Source organism: Carex rostrata, chromosome 4, assembly GCF_964058835.1.
Source record: "Carex rostrata chromosome 4, lpCarRost1.2, whole genome shotgun sequence".
In the NCBI taxonomy this organism is placed as follows: Eukaryota; Viridiplantae; Streptophyta; class Magnoliopsida; order Poales; family Cyperaceae; genus Carex; species Carex rostrata.
In genome coordinates this window covers 5700440-5717295 of record NC_135921.1, presented here as the reverse complement: position 1 = coordinate 5717295, position 16856 = coordinate 5700440, and positions in this window count along the sequence as shown.

The following is a 16856-nucleotide window of genomic DNA, read 5'->3' as shown; positions in this document are numbered from 1 at the left end:
GACATTACAAGAGTGCTCCAAACACCTTCATTTGTAGTGTTGTATTAGTGTTGTAAGTGCCCTATTATCTTGCCATTTGGAGACACTACTAGTGTGCTCCAAACATATTCAATTGGAGTGTTCTATTAGGGTTGTAAATGCCCTATTATCTTGCCATCTGGAGACACTCCTAGAGTGCTTCAAACACTTTTAATTGGAGTGTTTTATTAGGCTTGTAAATGACTTATTATATTGCCATTTGCACACGGAAATAGTGTGCTCCAAACACCTTCAATTGGAGTGTTGTGTTACGGTTGTAAATGCGCTATTATCTTTTCTTATAGAGACATTACTAGAGTGCACCAAACACCATCAATTAAAGTGTTGTTTTTGGCTTGTAAATACCCTATTATCTTGTCATCTGGATACACTACTAGAGTGTTGTATTAGGGTTGTAAATGCCTATTTATCTTGTCATTTGGAGACACTACTAGAGTGCTACAAACAACTTCAATTGGAGTGTTGTATTAGGGTTGTAAATGCCCTATTGTCTTGCCATTTAAAGACGCTACTGGAGTCCTCCAAACACCTTCAATTGGAGTGTTGTATTAGGGTTGTAAATGCCCTATTATCTTCCCATCTGGAGACACTACTAGAATCCTCCAAACACCTTCAATTGGAGTGTTGTATTAGGGTTGTAAATGCCCAATTATCTTGCCATTTGGAGACATTACAAGAGTGCTCCAAACACCTTCAATTGGAGTGTTGTATTAGGGTTGTAAATGCCCTATTATCTTGCCATTTGAAGACACTACTAATGTGCTCCAAACACATTCAATTGGAGTGTTCTATTAGGGTTGTAAATGCCCTATTTTATCTTGCCATCTGGGGACACTACTAGAGTGCTCTAAACACCTTCAGTTGGACTGTTGTATTAGGGTTGTAAATGCGCTACTGGAGTCCTCCAAACACCTTCAATTGGAGTGTTGTATTAGGGTTGTAAATGCCTATTTATCTTGTCATTTGGAGACACTACTAGAGTGCTACAAACAACTTCAGTTGGATTGTTGTATTAGGTTTGTAAATGCCCTATTGTCTTGCCATTTAAAGACGCTACTGGAGTCCTCCAAACACCTTCAATTGGAGTGTTGTATTAGGGTTGTAAATGCCCTATTTTATCTTGCCATCTGGGGACACTACTAGATTTCTCTAAACACCTTCATTTGGAGTGTTGTATTAGGGTTGTAAATGCCTATTATCTTTTTATCTCGAGACACTACTAGAGTGGTCCAAACACCTTCAATTAGAGTGTTGTATTAGGGTTGTAAATTCCCTATTATCTTGCCATTTGGAGACACTACTAGACTGCTCCAAACACATTCAATTGGTGCGTTGTATTAGGGTTGTAAATGTTATCTTGCCATCTGGAGACACTACTAGAGTGCTCTGAACACCTTCATTTGGAGTGTTGTATTCGGGTTGTAAATGCCCTATCATCTTCTCATATAGAGACACTACTATAGTGCTCCAAACACCTTCAATTAGAATGTAGTATTTGGCTTGTAAATGCCCTAGTATCTTGTCATCTGGAGACATTACTAGAGTGCACCAAACACATTCAATTAGAGTGTTGTATTAGAGTTGTAGATGCCCAATTATCTTGCCATCTGGAGACACTACTAGAGTGCTCGAAACGTCTTCAATTAGAGTATTTTTTTTAGGGTTGTAAATTCCATATTATCTTCAATTGGTGGCGGGTCCGACGGCGTTAGCTCCAAGCCGATCTGCTCCAAGGTTGATCCGGCGATCAGTGGAGGTGGTCGGCTCTTGTGGCGCTGACTAAGAGTAGAGTAGGGGTGACTGCCTCGGCTAGGGTCGCTCCCTTACTCGCTTGCTCCTTAGCTCGATTGATCAATGGAAGAGAAATAGAAGGTGAGAGAAGTTTCTAGATTGATCTTGCCAAATGAATTGATTGATTTAGAATAGAGAGATACCCCTTCTTAAATAGAGTTTAACAATTACTCAAATGCACTTCTAAATATCTCATCTCGTGTTGAATCATGAAGGCTCATTTGGTAATTTCCATAACCAATGGTTCATTGGACCATTGGTCTATTTAAGAATATATCCATCAATTGCTTCTTTTGCAAGCCATATTATGCCTCTCATGTGTTTGACTGGTCAAAAACGTGTTTGACCAAGGTTTGACCCGTCTTTGACTTGGTCAACTTTCTTACCTCTCCACTTAAATTATCATAACTTTTGAACCGTAAGTCCAAATCGCGCATACCACATATCCACGCTCTCGTGTGATCATCCTCTATCTCATGGTATCATTATATTAACGAAAATAGTATGATAATCACCTCATATAATTAAAACATCATTTGCATAGCCGGTCGAAAACTGTTTTAATTATATCCTCATATCTCTCATAGTGTTGAACTGTATAATTGCTGTGCTATGTTGTTTCCAACACATATGCATTAATGTTATAAACTCGTATGACATCTCGACCAAATGACCTTATAGGTGTGACTGGCTTGGATCTGTATTATGTTGGCAATCTGGAACATCTGGTTTCCAGTTGATCAAGGTTAGCGTCTAGCAACACGCATTGACTATCCAATTATACAGATGATATGTATCCAGACAGTATCGTAGATCCAATATAGACAATGCATATCACTGCTTGTGTCGTGTCCAATATCTATGATTATCCTCTAATGAACGCGAGACAGGATGCTTGTCATTCCCGCTGTATCATCGATTATCTTTCTTAACACGTGAGTATTATATTATAATACTTGTTTGCATCTTGTCAATCAAGCTGTGCACATATAATATAACGTCTATCAAGGGGCCCAATGGATATCATAGCTCACTGCATATACCAGGATGCCAGTAAGGGATATTTATTCCTGATGACATATGTCATACCCTACATATGTACTACGCATAGAGAATATGTCTGAATGACCCCTTTTTACAAAGAGGATAATCATAGATATTGTACATAAACATCATTGTACATAAACAACTGATGCACATTCCTTAAGCGGGCACTCCATACTCTCATACTTAAGACAACAACATCGTGAACCATCAATGACAATAAACACAGAATCCATAGTGATATTCACGTGTGGTCAAATCCGATGTCATATAAACACTTATATGCATTTGTGACATTGAACCGGCAGTAAGTCCGAGTTAATCCATAAGCTTAAATCACAACATTCAATTGTCACACTAGCCTCGAGTGCAATTAGTGTTCCTTGCTAATTAATTTGGCTAGGGATACTCTAAAGTTCATCACTTTTTATAGTGTGGTTGTCACTCAATCTAAAATCGTAGATACAAGTGATGCAACTTCTAGGCAACAAATTAACTCCCGTCAATCAATCATATGAACAAGAAATACAAACAATAGTTTGTTCTAGAACACACAACTCTATCAGAAACTCTAGAGCCATATTATGGCTTCTCTTAACACAATAATTGAACTAAATAGTATTTTCTTGTTGTGTTTTTAAATAAAGTTTTATAGTGCACATGAATTGACTCACAAACATAATGTTGCCATATAACTGGCTATCTCCCTTAAGCAACTAAAAGCCCTAATCTGATTTGTATTATTAAAAAAAATTCAGAATTGAAAGATTATGCATTTTCAGTGGCAGCAATCCTCAAACCAAGTGTTACTTCACAAAAGTTGAACATGTGCCTGAATATGTTTTGAGAGTCCATTTGTCTATGATTTTGCAAAGATGTTTTGAAAGTATATGTATAGAATTATTTTTTTGAAGGATAATTACTAATGGCCCATCATTTTTTTTAAGTTTAGGGTTTAGGGTTTAGGGTTCAGTCCTTCCTATTGCGGTGGTGGTGGAAGCCGTATAATGATCAGAGTACACTATGGTCTTTGACTGTTAAACTCATTAGAGGCAATTTACGGCAGTCTAAGGACCCATCATTTTGGTTAACAAGTGGTTCTTTCTTCTAGAAGGACTTGATTAAATTGAAAAAAAATGTTTGACTGGTGCACAAGATGGCAGATTGGAGATGGCGCAGCAATCTCTTTTTGGTACGATAACTGGCAAGGCATGCCTTTGAGAACTCTAAGAGATGGCCAACCTAGACCTATACATCAGTTCTCTTCCCTCCAAGATGCATTACCTTTACTGCCGCACATTGCACCACTACTTACAATACACACCAGAGTGCAACTCATAGGGACTGAAGATGAACTTCTTTGGAGGTGGACTTCTCATGGATCCTACACTGCTGCCTCGGCCTATCAAGCCTTGATGGCTGGCGATAAGATAGGGTGGAGTTACACAACGGTTTGGATGTGTAAGATCCCGCTGAAGGTGCAAATATTTGTTTACTTGGCATTGAAACAAAAAATTCTCACGCATGATCAAATGGCTAATAGGGGATTTCACTGTGAGCTGCCGTGTGTTCTCTGCACTGCATGTGCTTGTGAAACAGCTAACTACTTACTTTTTTAGTGTGCTTATGCACGGTCTGTTTGGAACCGATTGTCTAATCGCTTGGGATATAGACTAATGGTGTTAGGAGATTCTATTGAGCAGACTTGGTCCAGATCTAAGTGTTCAGCTATGGCAACTGGAATTCAAAATGAAAGAGGCTGGATTGTATGGTTTAGCATAACCATGTGGTTTGTGTGAAAGCAAAGGAATGAGAAGGTCTTTAGAGATAAGGCGTTGCCTTCAATGAATTTAGTTGATCAAATTCATGAAGAGGGAATGTTGTGGATGAAATTTTGCAAGGGAAAATTGAGATAGATGTGAGAGGTTGCAAGGAGAGGCAATGGATGTAATTTTTATTATTTTTTTCCATTTTTTGGTTTGGTAGCTTCTACCAACAGTGTCAAAAAAAAAAGAATATAAATATCTTCTAAAAAAGTAGATTCTATTAAGACTGGCATGCTTACATAGCCAATAATTCTCCATATATCACCAAAATAAAACAAAAATCCACAGATAAAGATTCCAAGATGGAGAAACAAACCAAAACAAAGTTTTTTTTTTTAAGCATCCAGGAATCTTTAGCACAGTCACTTCTTCTTGGATCGTGTCTCCAGCCAAGGGAGGTGATAGTTACTAGTTAAGCTAATGGCAATTTTGTAATTTCTTTAGCGTTTCTAATAAGGTATTAATAGGCTCAGACTTGTGAAGAATAGTTATACGATTAATCAGAAATTCATTACCTTTCTCATCTTATCCCGTCCTTCTTTCTCATCTTATGTCTTCCCTCTCTTATCTTCTTATCTCAATTCTTCTCAAATTTTACCCTCATTAATCAAGTCAGAAACTGATTTGATTTAGCAGTTTGTGAATAACATTATCAGAATCTTTGATTCTGTTGTTGCATTCTCAGATTCAATTGGGGACATTACATGATCGTAGGAGGAGAAGGGAAGGGAGAGCATCTGGATAGAGAGGAATACGGGGAGGAGAGAAGAGGCTCCAAAGGAGGTGGGAGGGAGGTAAGCGAAGGAGGAGAAGGGCAGGGAGAGCTTCTACCGAGGAGGGGATACGGAGAGGAGAAAGAGGTACCTAAATTTTATATGTTGAATTGAAGGGTAAAACTGAAAATATTGAAATACGTTTTTAATACAATACTTTTCAGAATAAATTTAATCAAATATGTATATTAGATGTATAATTGGTGCAATTTCATAATTTGAATGATTTTAGAGTGGCAATTTGATAATTTTAAGTTTTGGGATGGCAATTTGATAATTTCTAAGTTTTGGAGTGGCATAAAAAAAAATTCCCTAGTTTAAAATAACTAACACGGTAGCGTCCAACTTTTCATTTCTAAGAAGAAATATTCTCTTCTTTAATTTCAAATTTATAATATATATCTATAGTTTCATCAATTTCACCTAATGTCTAATTCAATAATATAATCATTAACTAATACCAACTCAAATAGTCGAAAGGTTTACTTAGTCAAAATGAATAAGAAAAATCAAATTAATAATTAACTTTTAAAAAAAAATTATTATGAACTATAAGCACAAACAAATTTATGCTACATGGTCCATAAATTTGCTCTAATTAGGAAAATGAAGTTTTTTTTTTTATAAGAAAAGGCAAGGCATACCCATTTCATTTCTGAAACTTGTTTTTAAATATACAGAACCAATGTTTCTTCCAATAGGCTGGAGTTGTAGATCATTACAAACCAAAAGCTAAGTAAAAGTGCATACATCAACCATAACTTGCTATTAGCAAGATACCAAAAAAAAGATAAGTTTGCTAATACTAAGCCACATAGTGTTGGGCTGAGGTCAACTAATCTTATTTGACAAAATTGTGGAAAGTACTTCATCTTCACCAGATTGCCTCATCAGAGGCCTCTCCAGGCTGAGCTGTAGCCTCCTCTGTAGCACCTGCTTGGAATAGCACCATCTCATTTGGCATGTATTGGTTAAGTGGAATTGCATTCTCTATAATAGAAAGTCATGTACCAACAGCATCCCTAATCTTCTTTTTCATGTTCCCTGTCCAATAACAACACAAAGATTTAATTAGTAGGATTATAGTTCTAGCAGATTTAACAGCACATGTAGTAAAGCATAGTTCATTCCTATGTTTCCATAAGCACCAACTAACAGCACTTAGTACAATACAAAAACTTGTTCTATCAATAGAAGACAGAGAAAAAAAAATTAATGATACTATTCCAATCTGACCATGCTTGCATCATAAATTGACTTCTTCCTAACCAAAACCAGACTTGTTGAGCTAGTGTACATTGAATAAACAGATGATCAATAATTTCATTTGCCAAACAAAATTGACATTTGGGGTCTCCAACCCAGCCCTTAAGGGCAAGGTTATCTTTTGTTAGGATTATATTATGAGATACTAGCCACATAAAAACTCTAATTTTTTTGGGTGTTGGTAAATTCCACCATAGCATTGAATCCTTAGGTTGCACTCCACCAAAGTTAAGTATTCTATAAATTGAATGAGTTGAGAAACTCCCTGAAACTCCCCATTTCCACTCAATTTTATCATGAGAGGCTGTGAACGATGTTGAGCTAATAAGATGCAACAATTCAGTTCATTCCTGAAAATCTACTCCAACTAGTGTGATCCTAAATTTAACTAGTCTTTCCTGAGAGTTGATTACATCCGCTAAAAGTATGTTTGGGTTAGTACATTTAGTGAATAAAGTGTAGTATCTAGTAGCTAGTGAGCAATTTTGGTACCATTGGTCAAGCCAAAACCGAATTTGTGAGTTGACCCCTGGTTCATATGATACCCCCAATTCTCCTATGTGATTAATTTTCATCAATGCATTCCATAAGTCAGATTTAAGAAGAGGACGATGTGCAACATACTTATGTAAAATTATAGTTTTCCAAGTCCCTCCATAATCAGGATTTTTGAGTTTCCACCACCACTTGAGGATAAGGGATATATTCATTTGTTTTAAATTTAAAATCCCTAACCCACCAAACTATTTAGCCAAGTTGGAAGTATGCCAATCTATGAGTATGTACTTGTTCTTCCTAGAGTTGCCTTGCCATAAAAATCTTCTTCTAATTTTATCTATTTGTTTAATTACTGTAAGAGAAAGTTTATATACTGATAATGCATACAAAGGAACAGCAGTGAGCACTGAATTGTTGTAACTTACTTTCTACCTTAGCTACTAGGAAATCCCAATCAGCTACTTGTAATTTTTTATAGTGTAGAGGTAGTCCTAAATATTTAATAAGAAATTCACCTTTTTGACATCTAAAGATTTGTTGCAGGGGTATTGATTTCTCTACATGTAATGAATACAATTCAGTTTCGTCATAGTTCATTTTAATACCAGAGATGGCCTCAAAAGCTAACATAGCCCACCATGCAGCTTCCACATTCTCTTCATGAGCCTCTAAAAAGAGAATTGTGTCATCTGCATAGTGGTAATTGGTAATTGCTTGATTATCTACACAAGGTGGACCTAAACCTTTAATAATATGAGCTTGCCTACCCTTTGTAAATATTTTACTAAGTGTATCTGAAGCTAAAATGTATAGAAAAGGTGAAAATGGATCACCTTGTCTAACCCTCCTTTTACAGTAAAAAATATTCAGTCATTTTCCCATTGATAATTAGACAAGATTAGGAACTATACAGCCATTGAGTAATTCATTGTATCCATCTATCTTCAAAATTCCTACTATGTAGTATCTCTAGTAAGTAGTCCCAATGTATTGTATCATACGTTTTTTTTAAATCTACTTTTACAACTATTCCTGGTTATTTTTAGTTGTAATAAGAGTGGAGAATTTCTTGACTAAGTATCATGTTATCTAATATGAATCTATTTTTAAGGAATGCGGCTTGGCTAGGATCTATCAACCTATTCATAATGCTTTCTAACCTATTAGTAAGTACTTTGGATAAGATCTTAAAACTACAATTAACGGTATGTTTGGATGAAACAAGGAATAGAGAAAGAATAGAGCTAATCTCAAGTTTGGGAATAATAGCTAATCCAACTTTTGGTTGGGTTAGTAGAATAGTGAGCCAACCCATATAAGACAAACAAAGAATAGTGGGTTAGTGCTATTCTTGCTCCATCCAAATGCACCATAAGCTAATGGGCCTAAATTTCTTAATTAAAGAAGCATCTTTCTCTTGGGGTATAAGACAGATACAAGACTTATTGATATTATGAAGGTTTAGAGAGTTATCATAAAAAAAAAATGTGTGAGAAGCATGAGATCAGATTTGATAACATCCTAGAAAAATTGATAGAATTTAAACGTAAACCCATTTGGACCAGGTGCTCCACTTGGTTCAAAGGCAAAAACAACTTGTTTTTCCTTCTCTGTAAATGGTCTTTCTAAGTCCCATTTTTCTAAATTTGTGAGTTGTTCATCTACTGACCGGAAATTAGGTCCTAAAGATCCAAATCTTACTCCTACATATCCTAGTAAATTCTTGTAATAGTCCACTATATGTGCTTTAATATCTACCATGTTGTTGTTTAAGGTCCCATCAATCTCTAGAGTATTAATTTGGTTTTTTTAGACCTATGAGTTGCTATGGTATGAAAAAAGTTGGTTTTTGCATCCCCCCTTATAACCATAATTGTTTAGACCTTATCCTCCATGTTTCATCTTCTTCTCTGAGAATTGCTTCTAGTCTATTAATGAGGAAAATTCATTGTTCTACTTCAGTTGGTAATAGTTCCTTTTCCTTTTGAGGATTTCTAAATCATGTAATTCTTTAGAGATCTGTGTTTTCTCTTTTTTCTTGGTTCCATAAAAGTTTTTTGCCCAACCTTTTATTTTTCTTCTAATTATTTTTAATTTGTTATTCCAACTAAGAGCAATATCAGGGAGAGAGGGGGTATTCATTCCACCACTTTGTAAGAAGTTGAATAAAGTCTTCTTGATCAAGCCAATTAGAGTCAAATCTAAAGATTGGTGGAGGATGATGCTTATCAGAATGAGTGTGGACTAATATAGGACAGTGACCGGAACCAGTACTGTCAAGGTCTAGTATATGACTAGTTGGATGTTTTTGGTCCCAATGGACAGAAGTAAGGATTTTATCTAAAAGAGCAAATCTAGTACCGTTAAATCAAGTATACTTTCTAGCACTAAGCCTATGCTCTACCAGCTGATGATCATTGATAAAGTTATTAAACTGCCTACTGAGAGATATGTCAAAGGTATGACCAGATTTTTCCTCTTTATTTCTAATTGCATTAAAGTCTCCGCATATAAACCATAAATCTAAACTATGATTTCTAATTGAGTTTAGTTCATCCCAAAAGCTTTGTTTAAGATTCCTAAGGACAGGTCCATAGACTACATTTAATTGCCAAGTGCTATTATCAAGTTTATTTTTTAGAACTACATCTACACAAAAAGTATGCAATGTATGAGTGAGTATCTTAACCTTATTACTGTCACACCCAAATAAAATCCCACCCGACCTCCCTAGTGAAGGTAACTAGTGCCATATATCTATCCTAGTGCTTTTAGACATCTAGTTGAGAAATCCTCTTTCTTTGTTTTTTTTGTATTGCCACTACATCTACTTTATTATCTACAATTAAATCTCTAAGTATGTGTTTAGTACTATTGGAATTTAATCCTCTACAATTCCAGTTCAAGATGTTCATCTAATTATCTAAATGCACACCCAAATTATCCTGCATACTGGACTCTACATCTGTATGCTGATTTTTCTCTAAGTCTACCAGCCTTAATGTTGTACTCTGTTGAGTATCTCTAGTTACACACATAATTGTTTAATTAGTACTTCAAATCTGCTTCTATCCATATGTTGTATACTAGTAATAATAGTTTTGCTATCATCGAGAGAATTACCTAACCTAATCTGATATACCTCAAACAAATTTACAATCTGCTCCAATGTAAGTCTAGAATATGGAAAACTGGATGTTGCCTTCCCCTTTTTTCCTCTTTTGGGCTTTCTTTAATTAGGAAAATGAAGTTGTAACTATTTTTTAAATCAATGGACGTATTTTGACATGAGACATTTTGTATATTATGTCGATTCATAATAATTTCCATACAAGTTCGTATAAGTTTAAAAGTTTGCCCAAGTTTATTTTATTCTTGTTTTGTATTTGTTTAGATTTTTTTTAAGTTTATTTCGAGTTGGATTTATAGTGTTTGTGAGTTTGATTATCGTTATATATTTTGATTTTGAAGTCATACGGATGCTAATTTTTTTTAAGAAAATTCTCATTATTATTGTTTTTTAACATAAGTATTATCGGTGGGCTTCGTATGCACTGCATGGCATATTTGGGAGAATAGAAATTAATGCGGTCATATTCAAAAATGAAAGGAAGCTACCAATTCACATGGCTTAAAGAAGCATTCAGGATATGAGATATTTGATTAGGTTGTGTTAGATTTATCGTTTTTGTTTTTTGCTTTTTGTTTTTTGTTTTCCTTTCTAGCTTTCGTTGAGAGGGTTGTTAAATTGTGCATGGCATCATGAGCAGATCCAAGATTTTCGTCGGGGGGCAAAAAAATATCGAATCGGATTTAAACTCATTAACTAATTGGGTACTCAATAAAAAAATAATATTTTGACTTATATTTTATAATATCCTGACTTATAATTTCTGATCCTATAACTTATAATTAATATTACCAATCATAATTCAAGAAATTTATTTTTATTTTAACATTAAATTTAACTCGAATTACAAATCAAACATTCAAAGAGGGCAAAAAAAATTCCAGGGAGAGGCAAAGTCGATCGGTACCAGTAGATCACCACTAAAACTCGAAATCTAGAGGGGACAGCCCCCCCTCCCCCCGGTGCTACAGTAGATTCTCCCATGCATGGCACTGTTGCCTCTTGAGATCCAATACAACCTAGGTAGTAATAGCTATGTATGCACCAAAATGTGAATGAATATACGTACCATGACAGCTACTGTCATGCTTTCAGAAAAAACACAAGTATTATCATCCCCGACTCCCCAATTTTACTAATAGAAATTTTCACATTTATTTGAAAAAAATAGAATCAAAGCTTCAAATTCCAACACTCATTAAAAAAATGGCCTATTATATTAATAATTTAATTAGTCACTTATTATTCTAACCACCCACATCTTCTAATTTAAGTTTAATAGTATCAATTAATTTTCCGACCTAGGTAAAATCGTAGCACACTTAAATAAGTTTTATTCAAGAGTGAGGCATAGTCTATATTGGTTTGCTATGAATTAATATTTCTATTTTCGAATTTTAAACAGTTAATTTGAATTATTCAACATTCATATGAAAATGTATTTGTAGATCAAATTTCATTTTTTTTTCTTAAAAAAATACAGTTTTTGAGCTGAATTTTTTTTTTCTCACGGGAACAATAACACGGCTGAACAGGACCTTAATGTATTTACTATTTAGGCTCATTGTTGTATCCGTGATCATTTAGCCAGTTTTAATGTCTGTGATCATTTAGCCTCTTTTAATCCGTGATCATTAAGAGAGGAAGCAAGATTGTAGAGTAACTTTAGTATTTAATTTATATTTTTCAAATATGACTTTTTTGCCCTCAGTTGCTACTTAGCAATAAAGCAAAACATGCAAAAGCAAAACATGCATCAGCAATCTGAAACCAAACTACCTATTTCTAGATTACAATAAAACAAATTCAGGATATGCCGGTTTTACCAGAAAGGCATAAAAGACCAGTACAACCAATTCAACCTTCTACCCATGGTGAAAGCAGTAGTGATGGTATTTATGTTTCTCGGAGCGTTCTCCACGAGCTCTGCCAGGGCAGGGACATATCATGTATACCCAAAGAAATCCAGGCGGTGATGGCCAGAGCAGTGCCTCCAGTTCTAAACATGGAGGATATTCATGCACTCATGGACCAGCCACACGAGACGATGAACATAGAAGATCAGATGCAACACATGACAGATCCAATAAACCCTGTTGAATTTGGTGTAATGAATGGGAAACCTAAGTGTAACCATAGTGACAAGATACCCGAATTATACCCGTTTAATTCTTTTTTGGGTGATGCCGAACCGAACACCGAATTATTCAGTTGACCGAACTTTGACCGAATTAAACCCGAATAATTCTCGAATTTTACGAACTTTTCCCAAATTTTACGAATTATTCACGAATTTTTCCTGAATTTTTCCAAGAATAATTATTTTTTTAGTTTTTTATTTTTTTGCTCCCTTGCAGGATTGAAATTTCTGATCCAGATAATTCTGAATCATTTCCGAATTATACCTGAATCACGAATTTTTGATCTCACCGAACCGAACCCGAATAATTCATTTGTCACTATGAGTGTAACAATGAAGGGAAGAAGTTACAGAGGGATCAGGTGCCGCATAGAGTCTTGCAGAGGGGAGAATTATCTAATGATATATTGGATGCAGTTATTAATGAAGCAGAAATGGAAGGAATTAGGCAGATAAGGAATTCTTCTCCGTCTAAGGAAAACCAGTCATGCCATAATATTTCACAAATTTCCACACGCAGGTTGTTTAATTCGAGAAGGTCTGAAAAAGGCAATAACGTAATCCTTCCAAGGAAATCTGCAACATTCCAATTAAAAGAAACATGAAACGGGTCGATCCTAAGACTCGTTATGGGTTCCTCCACAGAAAACCACATGGTAAAGGTCCACTCCTAACAATTGCCATTCAAAGACATAAATCGAAGGGGATTCCAGAAGTTTCTCACTCGCGGATCCCAAGGAGGTCAGCAAAAGGTAACATAATAAATCAGAGTGATTCTCGTGCTTCTCAGGCAAATATGGGGGAAAATTTGAATATTAGGGAACGGCCCAAAAGGAAAGCAGCCCAAGAAAAAGAGTCTGGGCCTGGTGAATCTTCTAAGAGACAAGGAGAGGGCCCAAAAAATGACAAGAATGGTGCTGGAATAATTCCATCTTCAGATGGATTTTTCCAAGTTCATGTTGAATACGAGAACTGCACTGCACTAGCAAACGGATGTGGTTTGAAACACTCGGATGTTGATGAATCAGTAGAGGAGGAGAACATACACCTACAATAGGTCTCGCAACATCTCGAGGGTTCTGAGATTTTCATTGATGAGGATGATGATAGATGTTTTGATCCTTTTTTTTTTTTTTTTTTTTTTTTTTTTTTAAAAAGACCAAAGGCCCATTCCATTGAACTGGAAATAGCTTACATTACGAGTTTAATATTGAAGTACCCAACAGATGTACTCCAACCCATGCATATACCAGCAAAGCAAAACAGTAAAGATACAAGCCAACAACAGCATAAAAAACATAACAAGCAAGTCAAATACCAAACCCAAGAGGAGTCTATTGACCAAAAGTAAGCTAGATTATCTATGACTAAGCCACACTTTAAGGGGCTAAGTAGAGTTAGGTTCAAAATTGAGTGGTATGGGGGCTTCATATCGGCGGGTTATACTCAAGTGGCTCTCTCAGAAGATAAGCTCCTGTCGGAGTCGGATAGGGATTGAAATTGGTGTGAAGACAAGATGTCTTAAGTTGATGCTTTTTTGGTTTAATAATGAAGCAAATAAAATTATTTTCCTGGAATACGAGGGGTTTAGGGTGTGATGATAAATGTAATGGGGTTAGAAACATGATTAGAATGGCGCGGTGTGATGTGGTGTGTATTCAAGAATCAAAATTAAATGAATTTAATTTAGCTTATTATTCGAGTTTTTTGCCGAGTTTCTTTGAGAAAAATTGTGTGTTCATCAATGCGATAGACCACAAAGGTGGATGTGTCATCTCGTGAAGGAAAAACTATAAGATGGTAAACTCGTGGGCTACAAGGCATAGCTGTTCGGTGGTTTTATCTCAAAATAGTTCAGGATCCACCTTTACTGTTACTAATGTGTATGGGCCGAGTGTCGATGTGCACAAACGGAAATTTTTGGATGAGATCCGAGAAATGTCAAAGTTAATCCAGAATCCATGGATTTTGGCGGGGGATTTTAATTTGGTTAGGTGGATGGTAGATAGGTCGCGATATATTCGAGATTTTAATTTAATGGATTTATTCAATGATCTGGTAATGGAGCTGCAGTTGATAGATGTAACTTTGAAGAACCGCTCTTACACTTGGTGTAATAAAAGACCCGACCCAACCTTTTCGAAAATTCACAGTGTTCTTGTCATCTAAGTGGACCATGGATTTTACAATTATTGCTTTACATGCACAAGAGTCTATGATCTCTGACCATGTGCCGTTGGTTCTAACTTCAAACACCACCGGCAAACAAAGAAGCAACACATGATGGAGTTGATGTGGTTCAAAAATCCAGAGATGCACAAAGTAATAGCAAATTTATGGAATTCAGCTAGCTTGCTTCCAAGTGGTAATATGACGATTTCCTTTTTGCAAAAAACACAAGTGCATGAGATAATGAGTAAGTGGCACAGGGAGCACCTCGACCAAATGGAGGTACAATTACTTTATTACAAGCAAGTAATTGCTTTCTTTGATAGAATTGAAGAAAGAAGGAAGCTAGATTCTAGAGAATTTAATTTAAGACAAAAAGTCAGACAAAGGGCTTATAACTTAGCAATTGCCATTGAAATGAAATTGAAACAACGTGCTAAATGTCATTGGCTTAAGTATGGGGATAACAATACAAGATTTTTCCATTCTTTTGCTTCAGCACGAACGACAAGGAATACGGTACATTCATTACAGCTTGGGGGAGTTTCCGTTACAGATCCTGATGCAATCCGTGAAGCCTTTTTGGACCACATGAAATCCATCCTGGGTACACAAAGGCAAGTGCTAAGGTTTCAGCCTCATGCATTGTACCCGAGTACTAAGAATCTATCACATTTGCAAAGAATTCTCCAAATATGAGGTGGAGAAAGCTGTTCGACTCTTGGCGAAAAACAAATCGTCGGGACCGGATGGATTACCTAATTAATTCATCCAAAAATTCTGGCCCGAAATTAAAAGTGAGGTTTTGATCATGGTTAATGATTTTTATAAACATGAGCTGGATTTAAAAGAGATGAATCGGGCAAATATTATCATGATTCCAAAAAAAAAGGATGTGACAAAGGTGGTGCAAGAATATAGGCCGATTAGTGTGATAAATTTGATCCCAAAATTGATTTCAAAATTACTTGCTTTGAGGTTAGCTAAAGAACTACTGGACCTGGTCTCTATTCACCAAACAACGTTCATTCGTGGTCGGTTCATTGCTGAGAATTTTATTTCAACTAGAGAAATTTTGAGTCATATCAATGAGACTAAAAAATCAGCAGTTATGGTAAAGATTGATTTCTCAAAAGCTTTTGATTCGGTCAATTGGGATTTTTTAATGGATGTCATGATCCAACGAGGCTTCCCAAACTGATGGATAAGATGGGTTAGAGAGCTGCTGCAATCGGCCTTCGTCAAGGCGATCCATTATCCCAATGTTATTTCTCTTAGCGGTGGATGTCTTGCAGCAGATGCTAGGTGTGGCCAATTCGACCTTGTCACAATCGATTTCATCAAAAATTCCGGAATCCTTGTTAGCATTGCAGTATGCAGATGATACGGCTTTGATTGCCAATGCAAACATGGGAACTGTGGTGACACTTAAACTGGTATTGAGGCTCTTCTCTAAGGTATCAGGGTTACTAATTAATTACTCTAAAAGTTCCTTTGTGCAGTTCAATTTACAAGCAATAGATGCAAGGATGGTAGGGCTCATTCTGGAATGTCCGAAAGCAACATTGCCGGTTACATACCTAGGTATGCCTCTCACAACTAAGAAGCCCACGAGACTATCCTTCATGCCTCTAATAGAAAAGATGGAAAGTAGATTGCAAGGGTGGAGCTCAAAACTGATTTCTCGAGGAGGTAGAATGCAATTGGTAAACTCGGTCCTCTTTGCTATACCGGTCTATTACATTAATTGCTTCCGCCTTCCAAAGTGGGTAATAAAAAGAATGGATAAGATTCGTAGACTGTTTTTGTGGGGCAAAGATGAACAAGGAGATAGAGGAATTTCATTACTAAATTGGGAGTCGGTTTGTATACCAAAAAAGTGGGGTGGTATGGGTGTAAGAAATTTTAAAACACAAAATACCAGCAGGACACATCTTTATGGGCGTTTTGGGCAAGAAGATTGCGGGCTTCCAAAACCAATGAGAATAGACCTGCAAAATGGTTGAGAAGTGGATCGTTCTTTTGGGCACAATTGCTCAATATCAAGTCTATTTTCCACTAGAGTACGTATTGGAGTATTGGTGATGGAAATTCTATTTCCTTCTGGTATGACACATGGCTTGAAAACCTATGTGTAGCTTTGAAGACGGGCAATTTGCGCGCTCTGGCTTATCTCTGTC